The following is a 17,913-nucleotide window of genomic DNA, read 5'->3' as shown; positions in this document are numbered from 1 at the left end:
CTTAAAAAAAAAAACCAAAACAACAACCCCAAAACGACCTACACCCTCTTTAAGCTGATAATAGCTTCAGACTCACAGAACCTGAACCCAACCCTGCCCATCCCCTTTCAATTCATTCTTCTGATTAGTAGATTAATCTTCTAAGAATCATCAACATCATGTCAGTCCTCTCCTCAGAAGCTATTGTTTTCATGTCAGTAGCCTTTTACCAACCTGGCAATTTTGCCTCCTCTTTCCAAAACTTTCTAAAACTGTCTCCCAACAAATGTTTATAGTTTCAGAAGAATAACTTGACCTGTCTGCCAAAGAGCCGGTACATCATTTACAAATGCCCTTGGAAGAATTATCTACCAAAAGTTGCAATTACTCTGTTGAACTTTCTTGTTCATTACCACTCTTCTTTATTTTTCTTTTCTTTTTTCTTGTTTTTATACTAGTTGTGGCTTTTCTACCTCACGCACTTGTCTAATGTCAGACTTGCCTGTTCAGTATTAACTGGTGTTTGGAATGTCTCATGCTTATAGAAAGCTTTCTTGCACAAGCCAACATCACTTTGCATTTTGGCCATGGTGTATGTCTACACTGTGATTATGCTTTAATATTCTGTTTTTGATAATGTTGAATCAAAGATTGTTTGCTTCCAGAATGTTCATTCTGGGCTATAAACCGTTGAACATTAGTTATGCAGTAGTTCCAAGATCTGGACTATAATGTTGCTGTCATCTGCAGTGACAGCTATCTAGGACCATTCCCTCATTTGGAAGAAGAGTTGTTTCATTGTTGTTGGCTACATCACCACTTGATAAATTATTTCTGAGGGGTTTTCTGCTCTCTGAGCAGCTGCTGTTCCATGTATGAAATACCTAATTTCACTTCCTAAGCATTTTCCCCATAATGCACTTTCTGCTTCAACAAATTCTCACTCAGACATACTAAAATGGGACTCATAATAATCAGTTTATTATTTTAGCAGCCTCAGTAAACAAGGCAGTCTCACTGTGTTCTTTTTCACCATGTTCTTTTTTCTTTAGGGATAAGGCAGGCCTACCATTTTTCTATAAAAGAACATACTGTATGGCCTCATGTTACAAAATTTCAGCTTGGTTAAATTGTAACAGACAGTCCGTCAATTTTTCCTGTGAGAAGATCACTTATTATGGATTAAAAACTGTTACATTAAAAAATCAAGAAAGAATGTTACCATCAGGAGACTACTGTGAGATGGAGAGCAGGGTGCTGATGTTTCACACCCAGTCTTTCTCCTCTTCTTTCTTCTCAGTATCTTCCTGCTGCTTCAGTCTCTCCCTCTGTCTCATGTTGGCAGGTACAGATCAGAGGTGTAGTGGGCTTGACGGCACCTGCAGAGGCCCAAGGACTTCTCTTGTGTAAACAGATTTAGGTCTGCCTGCCTTAATTCTGTAGAAGGAGTAGTGAACCAAGGAGAACAAAATATGAGAACACTAGGAAATGTGGAGCAGATGCACCATAGGGCAGGAGCCCGCTTTGTTTTTGGAGAAATACTGTTTTCTATAGTGTTATGTCCTTTTCTGTCAGCACAGTCCTTCTGATCTTCGTGATGCTTTGAGGGATTCAGGTAGGAAGCAGAGGGGGAAGGCAGGCAGCAGCCCAGGGAGGGTAGTTATGACACAGGGAGCCGTCACCTGCTGAGAGCCAAAGGGCAGCCTGGCTGTGGGCTGCTCGATGGGGACAGTGGGCTGCGCAGATGTGCAGAGCAGGCCAATGCTCTGGAAGAATTCTCTCAAGTACCTGGAAGGAGAACCTGGAACAAGAAAAATTTCCTTTTTGTCACACATGACAGGAGCTTTAGCTTTGATCCTTGTTGCCCTTGGAAGACCAGAGAAGTCTTTTAACATCTTGCCTACCCAGAACACACAATGATGAATGCATGTCCAGAATGGGGCTAACTCCCCACCTCCCTTCCGCATACACACTCCCTCCCAGCTGCTGCTCATGCCACTTCTGTCTTCCCCAGTGGAAGAGGTAGAATAGAAGATATTTTACATAAACAGAACAAGGAGGATGTCAGATGCTGACCACCTGTTTGTAGCTTGGTACCCTCAAAAGTGGCCCTGGGCCCTCCTGAGGTCTGCTGTTTGAAATAGAATGTTCTCTCAGCATCCTGTTTCTTATAGGTCAGCATCATATTCCTTTTTTAATTTTTCTTTTAATTGACTGTGCTTGCCATTTTCCCCCCTTTAACATTTAATTACTTGTTTGTTTGTTTGTTTATTAAAGATTTTATTCATTTGACAGAGACCATAAGCAGGGGGGTAGCAGGCAGAGGAGGAGGGAGAGGCAGGCTCCCTGCTGAGCAGAGAGCTTGATGTGAGGCTCAATCCAGGATCCTGGGATTATGACCTGAGCCAAAGGCAGGCAATTAACCAACTGAGCCACCCAGGCACCCCTAACATCATATTTCTCAGCCAGTTAATACAAATGCCCCCCAAAGACCGGTGGGGGTGAAAGGGCCATTCCTCAGAGCTCCTTTAGCTCAGTGTTTTACATAATTAGTCCTTGATATGGCTGGACCTTGTTAGGTTGATTTATTATTTCTTGCCTTTCTTCTCCCTCCCTTCCACCTTCTCTCTACCCTCCCTTCTTTCCTTCTTGCATAATTGGTCCTAGAAATTTTTTTGTTCATAATTTTTCAAGTGGTGTTGCTGCTGCTCCCTATGTCTTGTGTTCCCTGTTGTGGCCAGAAATCTGCATCCATCGTTAAAGGCTTAGAGGGGATACAGGAGGCTGTGGAAGCTTAAGGATAGGTCTTGAGGTTACTGCTTAGACTGCCAGGAAAGGCTTATATGAAGACCTGTAGCATTGTTTTAACTCTGTGTCTTATTATATTTTGAATTAAGGATATCAATATAAGGATGTATGACGAAATTTAAATTGTTAATTCAACATGACAGCCCTGGACTTTTTCCTCCTCTTTGATCGATAGTTACTCCAGTATGGCTTATGGACTCTACTTTCCTATCTGTCTTGGTGAACAACAATGACACACATCAGTATGGAAAATTTAGGTGAGATCACCAGGAAGCCAGGTTACAGATGAGGTATAATCATTTATCTTTAGACTCATGGTTACAGTTTACCCTCCCTCCACCCAGTCTTCATTTCTACACAACCTTCCTTCCCTTGGTGCTATAATAATGGGAGGGTATATCCAGTAGGAACCTCCCTTGTCCTGACCTCCAGAGTCATGGCTCCTATACTCTCTTATTTACGACAAAGATCAGAGGCTCTACCTCCCTCTGTCTAAGTGGGTGGGAGCAGACAGGTCACAGTTATGGAAGTAGTATTTGAAATAAAGAGGAAAGGGGCTATTGAGTGTCCTGTATGTTCTCTGTGATCTTTTAAAATCTATTTTTACATGGAAACTTGAGTCATCTAAGGCCTCAGAGTCTTGGAAAGCAAGCACCTCCATGTTAGTCCCTGACATAGATGTACTTATTCATAAATATTTTATCCGTTTTGGTATCCTCCACTTCCTAAGTGCTCAGTAAGTATTTACTAAACAAGTAAGTGACTCTTGCTGCCTATAATCGTGTTGCGTTGGAGGTGTGAGCCCATTTTTATGGTAGAATGTTAGTCATCAAGCCAGCCATGTAGCCATGTCCTCTCTTGCCTATTCCAGTAATCACATGATAAATACAAGGGTGTGAATGCCCATAGCACTTTTTGCATCCTATTTTTTTTTCATATTTATTTGTTTTGAAAGTCAAAAATTAGTTATTTGTGCCTACTATGTACCAGGCACTGTAACTGTGACTGGCACTTTTATACATTCTTTCTAATTCTCACAATAGTGCTCTAAGGATTATCTTCTTTTTTTATTCATTCACTGGTCCATTCAACACCAGCCAGGCTCTGTGTTAGATGCTAAGGACAAACGGTGAATGAGACAGATAGCATCCTACCTTCATGGTGCTTAGAAGCTTAGACATTCAGAAGTAACTGGTAGTTAGGGATCATAATAAGTGGCCAAGCCTGAATGTGAATCTGCCTGTTTCCAGAATGCTGAAAAAATAGTGGCAGTCTGCTACAAAGAACTTGCTAAGTGCCAGTCCTTTCTAACTCAACTCAGTTTTAAACCTTCAGACCAATCCCATGTTACCTCCCTTTTCCAAGTGAGGAAATGGGATTCTGGGAGGTTAAATAACTTGCTCACGATCATAGAGCCAGTAGACAGCAGGACCAAGACCTGGATGAGTTTGGCCTATCTCCAGAGGCCATTTTGCTTCTACTTGACCATGCTGTTGCCCTACATAGCAGAGAAGACAAAGGTCCACAGGCCCTGCCCTGTAGGATTTTATAGGCAAGAAAAGCAAAATATAATTACAGTGCAAAGCAGAATAGCATAAGGCCACAAGAAGAACATAAACAAAGTGCTTTGAGGTTGAGGAGGAATTATTTTAGTCTAAGGAGTCCTTGAAAACAGAGGACAAGAAAAAGTGCTCTATTGGATAGATCTACAGGGTGTCATCTTTCGAGTAGAAAATAACTTATTATTCTGAGTGAAATATAAAAATAGAATTTAGAATTATTTCACTTCCTTAATTTTTTTTTTTTTTTGGTGTGTGTGTATTCATTATTCATTATATGAAATTTATTGAGTGGGTGACTGGGTATAGCACTGTAAGAAACATCAGTTTCAGAGATGTTAAATAGTTAAAAAATGTGGATCTTAGAATCAAATACAAATACAAATTCCGAACAAGAATATATACAGTCTTTGTTCAAAGTATTTTCTATAGGAAATGTACAGAAGAGTCCTGGTATATTTTCACTTCCATTGGCACCCAAGTGGGGCTGCTGTTTGCAGTTGTATAGTTTGTGTGATACACAAAGGTATCCAGCTGAGGAGGTGCCAAGCGGTTGAAACCCAATCACATTTCCCATACCAAACAATGCTCCCCATTGGAGGACTGCCTCCCTCTCTCCAAGAGGAAGGGCATCTTGGTGACTTTTTTAAATTTTGTAGAAGTTAGAAAAGTTTCTCTATGTGCTAGCAGTGACCTGGGTCCTAGAGCAGGAATGCTGGTAAGAGCTCTGCAGCAGCCAGAGTTGAAGTGTATTCGTTATTCTGAAATTGAAGGATAATTGACATACAGTATTCTATTAGTTTCAGATGTGCAGCATAGTAATTTGATATTTTTATATATTATAAAATGGTCACCTTGATAGGTCTAGTTACCCTCTGTGACCATGCAAAGTTATCGTGATTTTATTGAGTGCACATTATCATCCCTGGGACTTATTTATTTCATAACTAGAAGTTTGTACCTCTTAATCCTCTTTACTTATTTCACCCACCCTCCACCCATCCCCTGCTCCCCCCCCACCACAACCACAACTTTGTTCCCTGTATCTATAAGTCTGTTTCTCTTCTGTTCGTTCATTTGTTTCTTAGATTCTACATATAAGTGAAATCATATGGTATTTGTCTTTCTCTGTCTGAATTACTTTATTAGCACAATGTCTTCTAGATCTATCCATGTTTCATTATTTTATATGGTGAAGTAATATTGGAATATTATGTATATATGTTGGAATATTATGTATATATGTACACGCACATAACACATCTAATCTATTTAATAATCTATCAATGGACACTTGGGTAACTTCCATATCTTGGCTATTGTAAGTAATGCTGCAGTGAACATAGCAGTATGTATATCTTTTTGAATTAGTGCTTTCATTTTCTTCAGATAAATACCCAGAAATGGAATAGCTAGTTGTATGGTAGTTCTATTTTTAATTTTTTGAGGAACCTCTATATTGTTTTCTATAGTAGCCTCACCAATTTACCTTTCTACCAACAGTGCTTGGAGTTCCCTTTTCTCTACATCCTTGCCAATACTTGTCTTTTTGATAATAGCCATTCTGGCAGGTGTGAGGTGTATCTTGTGGTTTTGATTTGCATTTCCCTGATGATTAGTGATGTTGAACATCATTTCATGTGCTTTTTTGCGCACCTGTATGCCTTCTCTGCCCATTTTTAACCAGGTTTTTGTTGTTGTTGTTGTTATTACCGAGTTATATGAGTTCTTTACATATTTTGGATATGAACCCCTATCAGATAAATCATGTGCAAATGTCTTCTCCCATTCAGTAGGTTGATTTTCCTTTTGTTAATGGTTTCCTTTGCTGGGCAAAAGTTTTTGAGTTTGTTGTAGTCCTAATTGTTTGTTCTTTTATTTTGTTGCTCTTACCAGAGGAGACATATATAAAAGAATGTAGGTAAGATCAATGTCAAAGAACTTACTGCCTGTATTTTCTTACAGAAATTTTATGGCTTCAGGTCTTATATTTAAGTCTTTCATCCATTTTGATTTGATTTTTGCATATGGTGTAAGAGAGTGGTCCAGTTACATTTTTTTTGCATATTGTTGTCCAGTTTTCCTAACACCATTTGCTAAAGAGACTGTCTTTTTCATTGTACATTTAAAAAAAAGTTATTTATTTATTTATTTACTTGAGAGAGAGAGAGAAAGAGACGTGGTGGAGATAGTGAGAGAGAGAGCATGAGCAGGGAGGAGAGGGAGAAGCAGCTTACCCACTGAGCAGGAAGCCCAATGATACAGGGCTGGATACCAGGACCCTGAGACCTGAGCAGAACGCAGACGCTTAACTGACTAAACCACCTAGGCGCCCCCCTCATTGTACATTCTTGCCTCCTTTGTCATTGATTAATTGACCATATAAATGTGGGTTTATTTGTGGGCTCCCAATTCTATGCCGTTATCTATGGGTCTATTTTTGTGCCAGTACCATACTGTTTTGATTACTATACCTTTGTTTTATAGTTGAAATCAGAGAGCATAATACCTCCAGCTTTGTTTTTTCTCAAGATTGCTTTGCCTCTTGGGGGGGTCTTTTGTGGTTCCATAAAGATTTTAGGATTATTTGTTCTAGTTCTATGAATAATGCCATTGGTATTATGATAGGGATTGCAGTGAATGAAGTGTACTTAATATGACAACATTTTTTTTAATGTTTACTAATAGACCTAAAAGTGATATATGACTTTATTAAATCCTAAATTAAACTTAAGATTAAATTAAGTAATTATTAATATCACTGTAAAATCTGTTAATGAAAAGTTTTGTTGATTCCATGCTATTACATAAAGACAAATTATAATATGGGATAAAATATAATTTCAGGGAGTCCACAGCGCATCTAAATCCCATTTTTGGACCTCAGAATACCCATAGTATTGTATGGAATGGTTCAAAAATAATTGAACACTTAACAATATAAACATGGGGTTAAAACCTAACACTTTCCCTATGGCTAGACAGTTAAAAGGTTACCCATGGTTTAATACATATGTGATTGTACATTACCTGGTTACTGAGTAGTCCATTTTGGAAGGTGTTCAATATTTTTTGAATCATCCTGTATCAGTTTATCAACTTCCTCTGAGAGGTTTTACGTGCCAACTTGACAGTGTCAGTTTTGGGTGCTCTTGCACCATGAATATGTATTTACTATGACTCACTTTGCATGGGTTGGATTAATGATGAACAGAGTAATTCTTTATTGGATGACAATAATTTTACTCTAGATTTCAATGAGTGATGATGGCATTACCTCCCTACAGCAATACTCAAAATCAGATTGAAAATATAACTTCCCCCAGATCGGATCATCTCTTAAATGTTAAGAATGCTCATAGTGTCCGTGGAATTGTAAGCTCTTCTACTGTGAGAGAGAATAAAGTTTCCCAGGAAACTAAGTTATTATTAAAGCAGAGCCTCTAAATGTCTCCCTCATTAGACTGCCAGGGTGCAGCTGTGAAACATGCATCTGACAACATGGTTTCCCATCACTCGCTGGAGGCTATCTTCCACTTCACAGACTGTCTCATGAAACTGTCATGTGAATTGCTTGTTTTTCAGGCTAAATGTTGTCTTTAAGAAATACAGTTTCATTAGAGAGTTTGCTGAGAGGAGACTGGCTTGAGATTTTTTTTTATTTTTTTTTTTAAGATTTACTTATTTGAGAGAGAGAGAGTGAGCACCCGTGAACAGGAGGAAGGGAGAGGGAGAGAGACAATCCCAAGCAAACTCTACGCCAAGTGCAGTCTGATGTGGAGCTCAATCTCATGACCCTGAGATCATGGCCTGAGCTGAAACCAAGAGTCCAAGGCTTATCTGACTGAGCCACCAGGTGCCCCTCGCTTAGAATTTTTACCATAATCTAGAGACTGCAGGTAGAGGGGGTAGGGGCCCACTAGTTCACCAGTTGAAATGCCACGTGATCTGACTGCAACTATATATACATGAGCTCTATCAGCCAGTATAAATTAAAGTTGATCTTAACAGCAATGCATTTATCTGGTCAGTTTAGATAATAGCTCTTTGTAAAATTTTAATTTTATTAATAAGAACATTCATATGTTAGTGTATCATTTATTTTGAAGTGTTTTATTCATTTTACTCTATTGATACTTTTCTTTGTGAAGGCATCACATAACATTGACTAATTATAAACCACATTTCCTTAATTTTTTCATTTTCAAAACATGCAAATATTCCTTCAAAGAAGACATGTTTTAACCAGGAGTAAAAACTGAATATAAGCAATGCAGTATGAAGTCACCAGAGCAGGGCGCCTGGGTGGCTCAGTTGTTAAGTGTCTGCCTTCTGCTCAGGTCATGATCCCAGGGTCCTGGGATTGAGCCCCACATCGGGCTCCCTGCTCAGTGGGGAGCTTGCTTCTCCCTTTCTCACTCCCCCTGTTTGTGTCCCCTCTCTTTCTATCAAATAAATAAAATCTTAAAAAAGAAGAAGAAGAAGAAGAAGTCACCAGGGCACATGGCAAGCATTTTGCTTCATTTTCCAGAGCAACAAGGATGAAAGTGATTGCAGGCAGGATTTGTGCGCTAGGGATGTTCACGATCAGTGATTCAGTGGGTGGCAGTTTTCCTTGCCCAACACATAGATGAGCCATAATAGTTGTTGACATTTTGTTTATTTGACAGATATTTTCTGTGTGTTTCACCTGTGTCAGTCAGAGTTCAGTGGTTGGGACACAGATCAATAATGCAGGGCCTCTGTGTGTTGCATCCCAGGTAGTCAGCACTTCACGAAAGAGGGAAAAGATAGTGTGGGAGCACAGAGGAGGGAGGGATCAGTTCTAGCTACAGCGTTGCCATGAAGTTTGGAAATGCAGATAGATTATTTTATCCTATAATGTAATAATCCCAACAAAACTATTATGTGTTTGCCTGTGTTTCTGGACTTGGTGGCAAGTTTTAAGATGGTCAGGAAAGACTGTAGGAAAAGATACTTGATTTGGGCCTCAGATGTCAAAAGAAATTCACCAGATTAGAAAAGGGCCTGGGAGGACATTCCCAGTTGAAGGAAATGTTTCTTTGGGAAGCTATGAGTGATCTTGCTTAGCTGGTATGTAGAAGATGAAGTGAGACAGATGTATAGGAGGCAGGTATTGGAAGTTTTGTAAACCATGTTAAAGTGTATGGATTTTATACTATAGGCAGTCAGGGGCCAATGAAGGGTTATGAGTTAGGCAGTAACACAATCATTCAATCAAAAAGTGTTCATGTAGTGCCTACTACCTTTTAGGCCAGTGCTAGATGCTGAGCTACAAAAATGAATTAGATGCAAGTAACTCAAAGCATGATAAAGAAAAATACAGAGAAGATGGTGCAATGGAAGCCATAGATTTTCTGTAATCATAATCACAGGATTATTACATTTATGGAATATTTACTCTGTACCTGGCATGTGCTAAGTGCTAACATGCATTGTCTTATTTAATTATCCCAATAATTCTAAAAGCACTATTGATTGGTGCCGCTTTATAGAAGAGGAAACTGAAAGCACAGATTCAGTAACTTGCGTCTGGTAAAGGGTGGAGCCAGGGTTCAAATCTTAACAGTCTGACTCCAGAAAATGCACTTTTTACCACATCGGAGGGGACAGGCCATTCTGCAGGGACAAAGGTGGGATTTGGAAAGTCTACATGGGGATAGTGATGGGTTTGCCTTAAGGAAGATTACTCTTTTTTTAAAGATTTTATTTATTTATTTGACAGAGAGAGCAAGCGAGCACATAGGCAGGGAAGCAGTAGACAGAGAGAGAAAGAGAAGCCAGCTTGCTGCTGAGCAAGGAGCCTGAGGCAGGACTTGGTCCCAGGACCTGGGGATCAAGACCCAAGCTGAAGGCACAGGCTTAACCAACTGAGCCACACCCAGGTGCCCCAAGGAAGATCACTCTTAATTAGGAATGGCAAAGAGGGAGAAAGAAAAGGATACTAGGGGGAAAAGCCCAGAAAGCACTCTCATACAATCATAGTGGGAGTGAAGGAAAGGAAATTCTCCAAATAAAGAGTTTTAACAGGTGTGCTTGGACAGACTTCTGTGGAGGTGGCATGAAGTGGGCAGCGGCGCTATGTTGGTACATTCTAAGTACAAAACAGCAGATGACAGGAGTGAGGATTTCAAAGACATTTTCTTTCTTGGAGCATATGGAATTTTTAGGGTTGTAGGGGAATAGTTGAAGAATTATTTTTATTCAACTCACTTTTAAACACATAGAAGAATGTTAGAAATTGCCAAATGCTACCATCATTTTCAAGAGATTGTTAGATATAGCAGTATCAGTCGGGATCCTTTTAGCCCCAAGTCACAGAAATCTCCAGTTAAAATTGACTTAAATATTAAGTACTTTTATTATCTCACATAATGAGTGGTCTAGAGGTGATAGGTGATGCTACGTGGTAATTCAATATCTCAGAAATCTCATCCAGTTTCTGTAATCCTTCTGTCTTACAGTTCCTGGTATGTTAGCTTTGTTTCCTGTCATTGGTCTCAAATGACAATATCCAGAGAAAGAGAAGACCACCTTTTTGTTTGTATTTCTTTTGGAAAAGAGAAGTCTTCTTGACAAACCCTCAACTCTCACACTTCGTTGGTTAGAATTATGTTGTGTATCCGAGACTGAACCAACCATTCATAGGAGGAATCAGTCACGGGATCATTCATGACCCAGTGCTTGGTGCTGGGGCCAGGTCCATCTTTCCCTGAAGCACATGGCCTCTCAAAGGGGGTTGGAAATCTGGACAAAATTGCAGTTTTGTGAATGAGGAGAGAGAGCTGGATAGATTTGGTGTAGGCAATCGATGGTGTCTGTTTTAAATTAACTACGAAAGTCTTTCTTAAATGGAATGACAAAATAATTATTAAATGTATCTTATTAATAAAATTTTCAGTCTTATAGCCATGTGTTCAGTAGCCAATTTTATCTTATTTTTAATAAAATAATTATAATTTTAGAACACCTAATAAAAATATTTCAATGCAATAAACCTGTTAAGGTCAGTTCAGTTTGGTTTAGGTTTTTAAACTAACTCTTCAGAATTCTTTTGGCTGATGATGGTTCATGGTAAATATCACTGATGATGAATGAAATTTGGCAGTTCACTCATTCTCCATAATTTAGGAAAATGCTAAAACACTAACATGCCTCTAAAGTGTTGGAGAATCTGTTCCTACTTCCCACCACCTTTCATCTAAGAGTAGAGGATTAGGCTCTGCAAGTCCCGTTTGCGACTGACTGAATAGTTTCCTGGGTCTCCAAGAAACAATCACTCAAGGAAACCTGGGAGTGCCAAGAAGAAACTATCAGTTACTCCAGCCTGCAAGAAATAGAAACTGACTAAGCCTAAACCTAGACCTAACTTAAGCCTAAAGAAACGGTTTACTTTAAAAGTTCAGGGATGATCCTGGAACCCAAATTCAGCTGAGTCTTAGGAAGTTCTGTTCTCTGAAAGTGGAAGTACATCAGGAGCTGGGAAGTTTCAACTCCTGTCCCTGCTTCTCACCATAGTGCTGTTTGGTTCTTTTCTTTCTGCGGACTGACTTTGTTGTTTTTTCAAGTCTGTGGTGGGCAGATGATAGCTAATTTATATTCCTTGATATCACGTCCCCTCTGCTCAAAAGATTAGTCCAAACTCTGAATGTCTCTACATTCTAACTCTGAAATTCCGAGGAGAGAGAATCTAATTTACAAATGGAGCTGTGGCTTAAATTGAGTATCTTGCACAAGATCACCCAGCTAGTAAGTGGAAGATAAGGCCTTTTGACTCTAGGTCAATCTGGATCTAAAACCTGATGACTTTCCAACAAAATATGTGGCCACCAATTAGATTTTCAGGAGCAGTGCTGGATGCCTTGTTGATTCAGTCTGGTCTTGTCCTTGCTGGTAAACCTGATTTGGGGTCTTGGTACAGACCAAGGTCTAGGTATTAGTTCCTAGCCAAAAGACCTAAGACCTTGCCGTGCTGACTGGTATCTATAATTCTATCATGAGAAGAGTCATGTTTTTTCTTTGGCTTACCACATGGAATGTCTCATCTTTACAGAATATCTGACAGGTTACAAGGATGATATAATGATCTCATTTTATTTTTACAACAATCCAGTGACATAATAGGCAAGGTTATTTACTCCTATTTAGACATAAAGAAATGGAGGTTCACAAGAGGAAGGTGATTTCTTCCAGAAGAGAGGACTGACCTCCCTGGGGAGCCTGTGAACTAGTTGCTTTGAGGTAGCTGAAGCATCTCATTGGTCACATCCCTGTGGAACTTTAAAGTATCCCTTCCAAGGGAGTGCAGGACAGCCACAGGCCACTTGGCGCTGAACTGCATAGACTGGGAACTTTGTCAGGACAGACACTATTCTCTACTCCTCTCTTTGTTCTCAGGTTCTAGCATCATATTTTGCAGACACTTGATGAATGTTTATTGAAGGAATATGGGACTTCTTAAAATGATAACTCTAATATTGGAATGATCTGCCTTGAAAGTTGTGTGATTCTTAGTACTGGCAGAGTTTAAGAAAAGATGGGTAAATATCTTCTTCCTAATATTAAAGACTAACATTTATTGAGTGTTTACTCTGTGTTGGGCACTGGGCTGAGTGCTCTACATAGTAATATTTCATGTATTCCTCATTATAAGTCAATACAATAGGCTCTGTTATTATTCTCATTGAAATCAAGGCACAGAGAGGTGAAGTGATTTGCTCAAGAATCCATTCAAGTGGCCAGGATTTGAATCCTGGTAGACTGAGTTAGAGATCAGGATCTCAGTTGTGTTACCAAAGCATTTCCTAGATGAGACAGGAGTTTAAAGTAGATGACCTCAAGTCTTTTTTTGATTTTAAGATTCTCTGGTTGTTTGGCCAGAAGATTGGTGCTACCAGAGAAACTGGGGAAGGAGAACCGACTGTAGGTTTTAGATTTTTTTTTTTTTTGACAGAGAGAGAGATCACAAGGAGGCAGAGAGGCAGTGGGGGAAGCAGGCTCCCTGCTGAGCAGAGAGCCTAATGCGGGCTTGATCTCAGGACCCTGAGACCATGACCTGAGCCCAAGGCAGAGGCTTAATCCACTGAGCCACCCAGGTGCCCCTGTAGGTTTTAGGATAGAGGGGTCAGCAGAGAACAAATTGATTTTGATTTTGATTAGGTTTGGTATGAAGTATCAGAGGATATCCAAATGAAAGAGTCCAAGCTTATTTGAAGCTTTTTCTTCAAAGAAAAGAAAATCCATATGTATGCTGTTTTCATGAAAAGCCCTTTCAATACATCGTGTGATAAATGTTACTGTCTGGCCATGTATATTATAGTGTTTATGCCTCACAGTCCTCTTCTAATAGAGCCTTATACTGTAGTATTGATAGAACCACAACTTTGTGAGATAAGCAACATTCTGAGAGGACAACTGACAATCTTATTTTTTATTTTTCAGGAATTTCATTAGAGAAAGGGTATGCAGTTTCAGAACCAATAAGAGATATGTCTCCTACATAACAAAAAGAAAAAAAGCAAACAAAATATATGTGGAGGCTTAGGAGTTTTAACTAATTTGCCACTGTATCCCTTCTTATTTTTTTAAAGATTATTTATTTATTTATTTATTTGGCAGACAGAGATCACAAGTAGGCAGAGAGGCAGGCAGAGAGAGAGGAAGGGAAGCAGGCTCCCTGCTGAGCAGAGAACCCAATGCGGGGCTCAATCCCAGGACCCTGGGATCATGATCTGAGCAGAAGGCAGAGGCTTTAACCCACTGAGCCACCCAGGCGCCCCCTTCTTATTTTTTTAAAAAGATGTTTGTTTGTTTGTTTATTTATTTATTTATTTGACAGAGAGAGAGAGAGAGAGAATACAAACAGGGGGAGTGGGAAAAGGAGAAGCAGGCTTCCCGCTGAGCAGGGAGCCCAATGTGGGGTTCGATCCCAGGACCTCATGACCTGAGCTGAAGGGAGATGCTTAACCACCTGAGCCACCCAGACACCCCACTGTATCCCTTCTTAAAAGAAATAAACAGGGACTTCATATTTATCATGTTGTATTATCATCTTCCCTGGCAATAACACAAAACTTGCAAACAGATAAAGAAAGCAACATGCCTAAAACGTAACAAATGATAATCACTTTAAGCATTATTTGGTTGAATAACATTGATATTTAAAAAGATAATTCTGCCAGAGTCTTTGAATTATCAGAAAACTCTAAATCTGCCAAACGATCAAACAATCAGTCAACAACAGTAGGCGTGTAGGGACACTACAAAAGCAGGGAACAAGACAAGATTCTGCCCACGTGGCCTTTCCTAGCAGGACTACGTACATAACCCATGACTCTTAGGAAGAAGCATTCAGGTTGCCATGTGGCCGAGGTCAGCCAAGGACAACCTTGGAAACAGATGGGCCTGGGCTTTAATCACAGACATACTATTTACTAATGGTACAACCATGGGAAAGTGACAAAACCTCTCTGAGCCCAGTTCTTCATCCACAAAATGTTACAACTAATCTGTCCTGCATATGGTCATTGTAAGAAGTGTATGAGATGTGTGAGGTGAACCTACAATTAAGTGTTCTTATCACACTCACACACAGGGTAGGAGGAGATTTTTGGAGGTGATGGATATGTTTATGGCATTGATTGTAGTGATGGTCCCACTGGTGTATACTTATTTCTGAACTCATCAGGTTGTAGCCATCAAACAAGTACAGCTTTTTGTATATCAATCATACTGTAATCAAGTGGTAAAAAAGAGGAAAAAAACCTACAACAGCACTAGCAGCGGAGGGGACTTCTGATAATTATTAGTATCATCCTTTCCCCCCACTTCAGTTTCTGTCTTTAAGAAAACTGCTCTGATATAGAGGAAATCCATCCCCTCACTGAATTAAACAGTATTATCTAGGAGAGCCACTCTGTACAAATGGACAGGTTGTTCCCTGATGAAGGGAGAGAGGGGGCTGAGTTCCAGCTCATTATCACCCATCAAGCTGGGTGCCCTGGCCTTTCTGATTTGCACAAAGGTGCTACATGTAAAGCTTAGGTACTTATCAGGCTCTCGTGTCTGATTTAGTAATGATGATCTTGGGCTTTGCCCATTTTGTGTCTGATGGGGAAATGGTAATCAAGAATTACAATACATGTAATTAATCTATTCTAAGGAAGGCACTATGGGGACATAGAAGAGAGACATTTAAACCAGATGGGCTGGGGGAGGGAGGCCCAGGATCTGTGACTTAAAGGATGAGAGGAATTGGTGGAGGAGGATGTTCCAGGCAGAGGAGTGACATTCAGTTATTTATCCGTTCAGTAAACATGAATATCTACTGAGAGCCAATACTGAAGATAAAGCAGTGAATAAAATGAAATCTGTTCTTACCATCATTCTGATATTGTAGTAGGGCCAAGAGAAAATAATGACTGAACCTGAGAAGCATTAGGTGGTGAGATGTGCTTTAGGAGAATAACATACATGGGGTGGTGGTAAGTGGGGTGAGGGGACCATGTCTGAATGGAGAGTAGGGAGGCTCCTTAGGGAGGCGTCACTTGAGCTGAGAATTGAATGGCAATTGTGGAAACTCAGGGGTGAGGGATGGCTGTTACAAAAGTCTTAAGGGGGAATGAACTTTATATTCTGAGGTGGCAAAGGACACACTTAGGCAAAGTGTAGTGGGTGAAAAGAGGAGTGGGAGAGGTAGCCAGGCGTTGAGCATGATGAGCTGCGATACCTGCCAGGAGTTCCATATGGCAAAACAGAAGATCTCTGGCTAGGGGCTGAGAGGTAAGAGGAGGAACTTCTAACAACACAGTCCCTTCCCTTCTGTCATATGACTGTTGTTAGGTGATGAGAGAAGTTAGGAGAGACAGGCAGGAACTAGGCTATGGTGAGTCTCAGCTGGATCTGGGAGACGTTTAATTTTGCTTAATGCTATGCAAAGAATCCCAAGGAAGCCATGACTAAAGTCATTCAAAGACAGGCTTTTATGTTTATGCCTTCAGAGGAGGTTTGAATACCAAGTCTTATTTGTGTTAATTAATTGTTCTTGAACCATATTTCTCAATATACAGATCCCATGAGAGCTTGGAACTCTTCTCAGGTGTGTCCACACATTCAGACTAATGTACAATTTATTTTTGCAACAATGAGTTTATTTACGTGATAGTGATATCTGTTGGAATGTTAAACTGAGTAGGTTGTATTTTATAGGGGGAGGAAACATCTTTTTACTGCTAAGAGCTGAGATGCAGCACAGAATGTCAAGTTGGTAACAAATATGTGATATTTCTTAGAAATATCATGGGAAAACTTTGCCTCATAGTACATGAAGGAGAACTTTGCCTCATAGTACATGAAGGAGACCCTGCTAGCTGCTTACCTGACATCCATAATCTCCCCCTTATTCTTATTGACAGAACCTTAGATTTGATTGTCAATAAGCCCAGCTGAAAATACTTGTCTTCTAGACTCCCTTTGGGTCAGGGATCATTGTGTGACAAAAGTCTGGCCTGTGAGATCTACGCAGAAGTCACTGGAGAATGAAAAGGCAAATCCTGACAAGGAAAAAGCCCTGTGTCCTCTTTCCCCTTTCCTCCTGCTATTTGTAGTCACTTGGTGACTCAGTGTTGTTGGGAGTCTTGTAATTTCTTTAAATATGTTGTTAAGCCAACATGTTGAGTTAAGGACCACTGTCTTATGAGGACTGTGACTAAATCTTTCTGGCACTTGTACTGGTCTGAAGTAACTATACACATAAAAATATAGTAAGATGATTTTATCAGAGTACCTCTCAGAGTTCATAATTTGAGGTATCTTCAGTGTATGTCATGTTTCTTCCTGTTTTTGAACTAGAGAAATATAGTCAACAATTATTTCTTAAACGTTCATTTAACATATGCTGACTATCTATAATTACGAAGATAACACTTTTTTATGTGCTGTGAGGAATAGAGATGATGAGACCAAGCTTCTTGTTCTGGGGGAGCCAACAATTTTATTAGATGACAGATGTTTTCATAAATAAATATAAAACGTGTATGCATATCATGTGGTAGGCCATGGCTGGGCCTGCCCCAGAAAAGCCTCTAAGTGGACATGAACATGGATGCAGATAAAAGGAACATGCTCCCAAATGCAGGCAGAGCACATGTTCAAAGCTTGGAAACTGGACATCCAGCCTGTATGGATGGCAGTGGGCTCACACTGTGGCAAAATTATTGCCTTAAGTGTAGTATTATTTATTTCTGTATGATGAAGAGCCTGGTGTTATAAAAGGTATGTAGTTCTGTGTTCCTTTAACCTGGGTTCGTCTCACTCAGTGTGGCCCAAGGTCACTAGACTTCAGATATGTAGTCATGGGAGGGATGATGGAAGGAAATCATGGGAGCTGTGTCCACCAATCTGCATCCTTACCTGGTTTACATGCTCTATCTATGTGGCTTACTTGCTGCCTTAGGATGAAAGAAAGTAAAAGCCATCCTGAAATATGGCCCTTTGGAGAGCATCTTTGAATGTGCTGTGTGACCTGTAGGGATATAGTAAGTGACAA

The sequence above is a fragment of the Lontra canadensis genome, unplaced genomic scaffold, assembly GCF_010015895.1.
Source record: "Lontra canadensis isolate GAN:19392208 unplaced genomic scaffold, GSC_riverotter_1.0 scaffold2, whole genome shotgun sequence".
Classification (NCBI taxonomy): domain Eukaryota; kingdom Metazoa; phylum Chordata; class Mammalia; order Carnivora; family Mustelidae; genus Lontra; species Lontra canadensis.
This window is presented reverse-complemented; position numbering follows the sequence as displayed.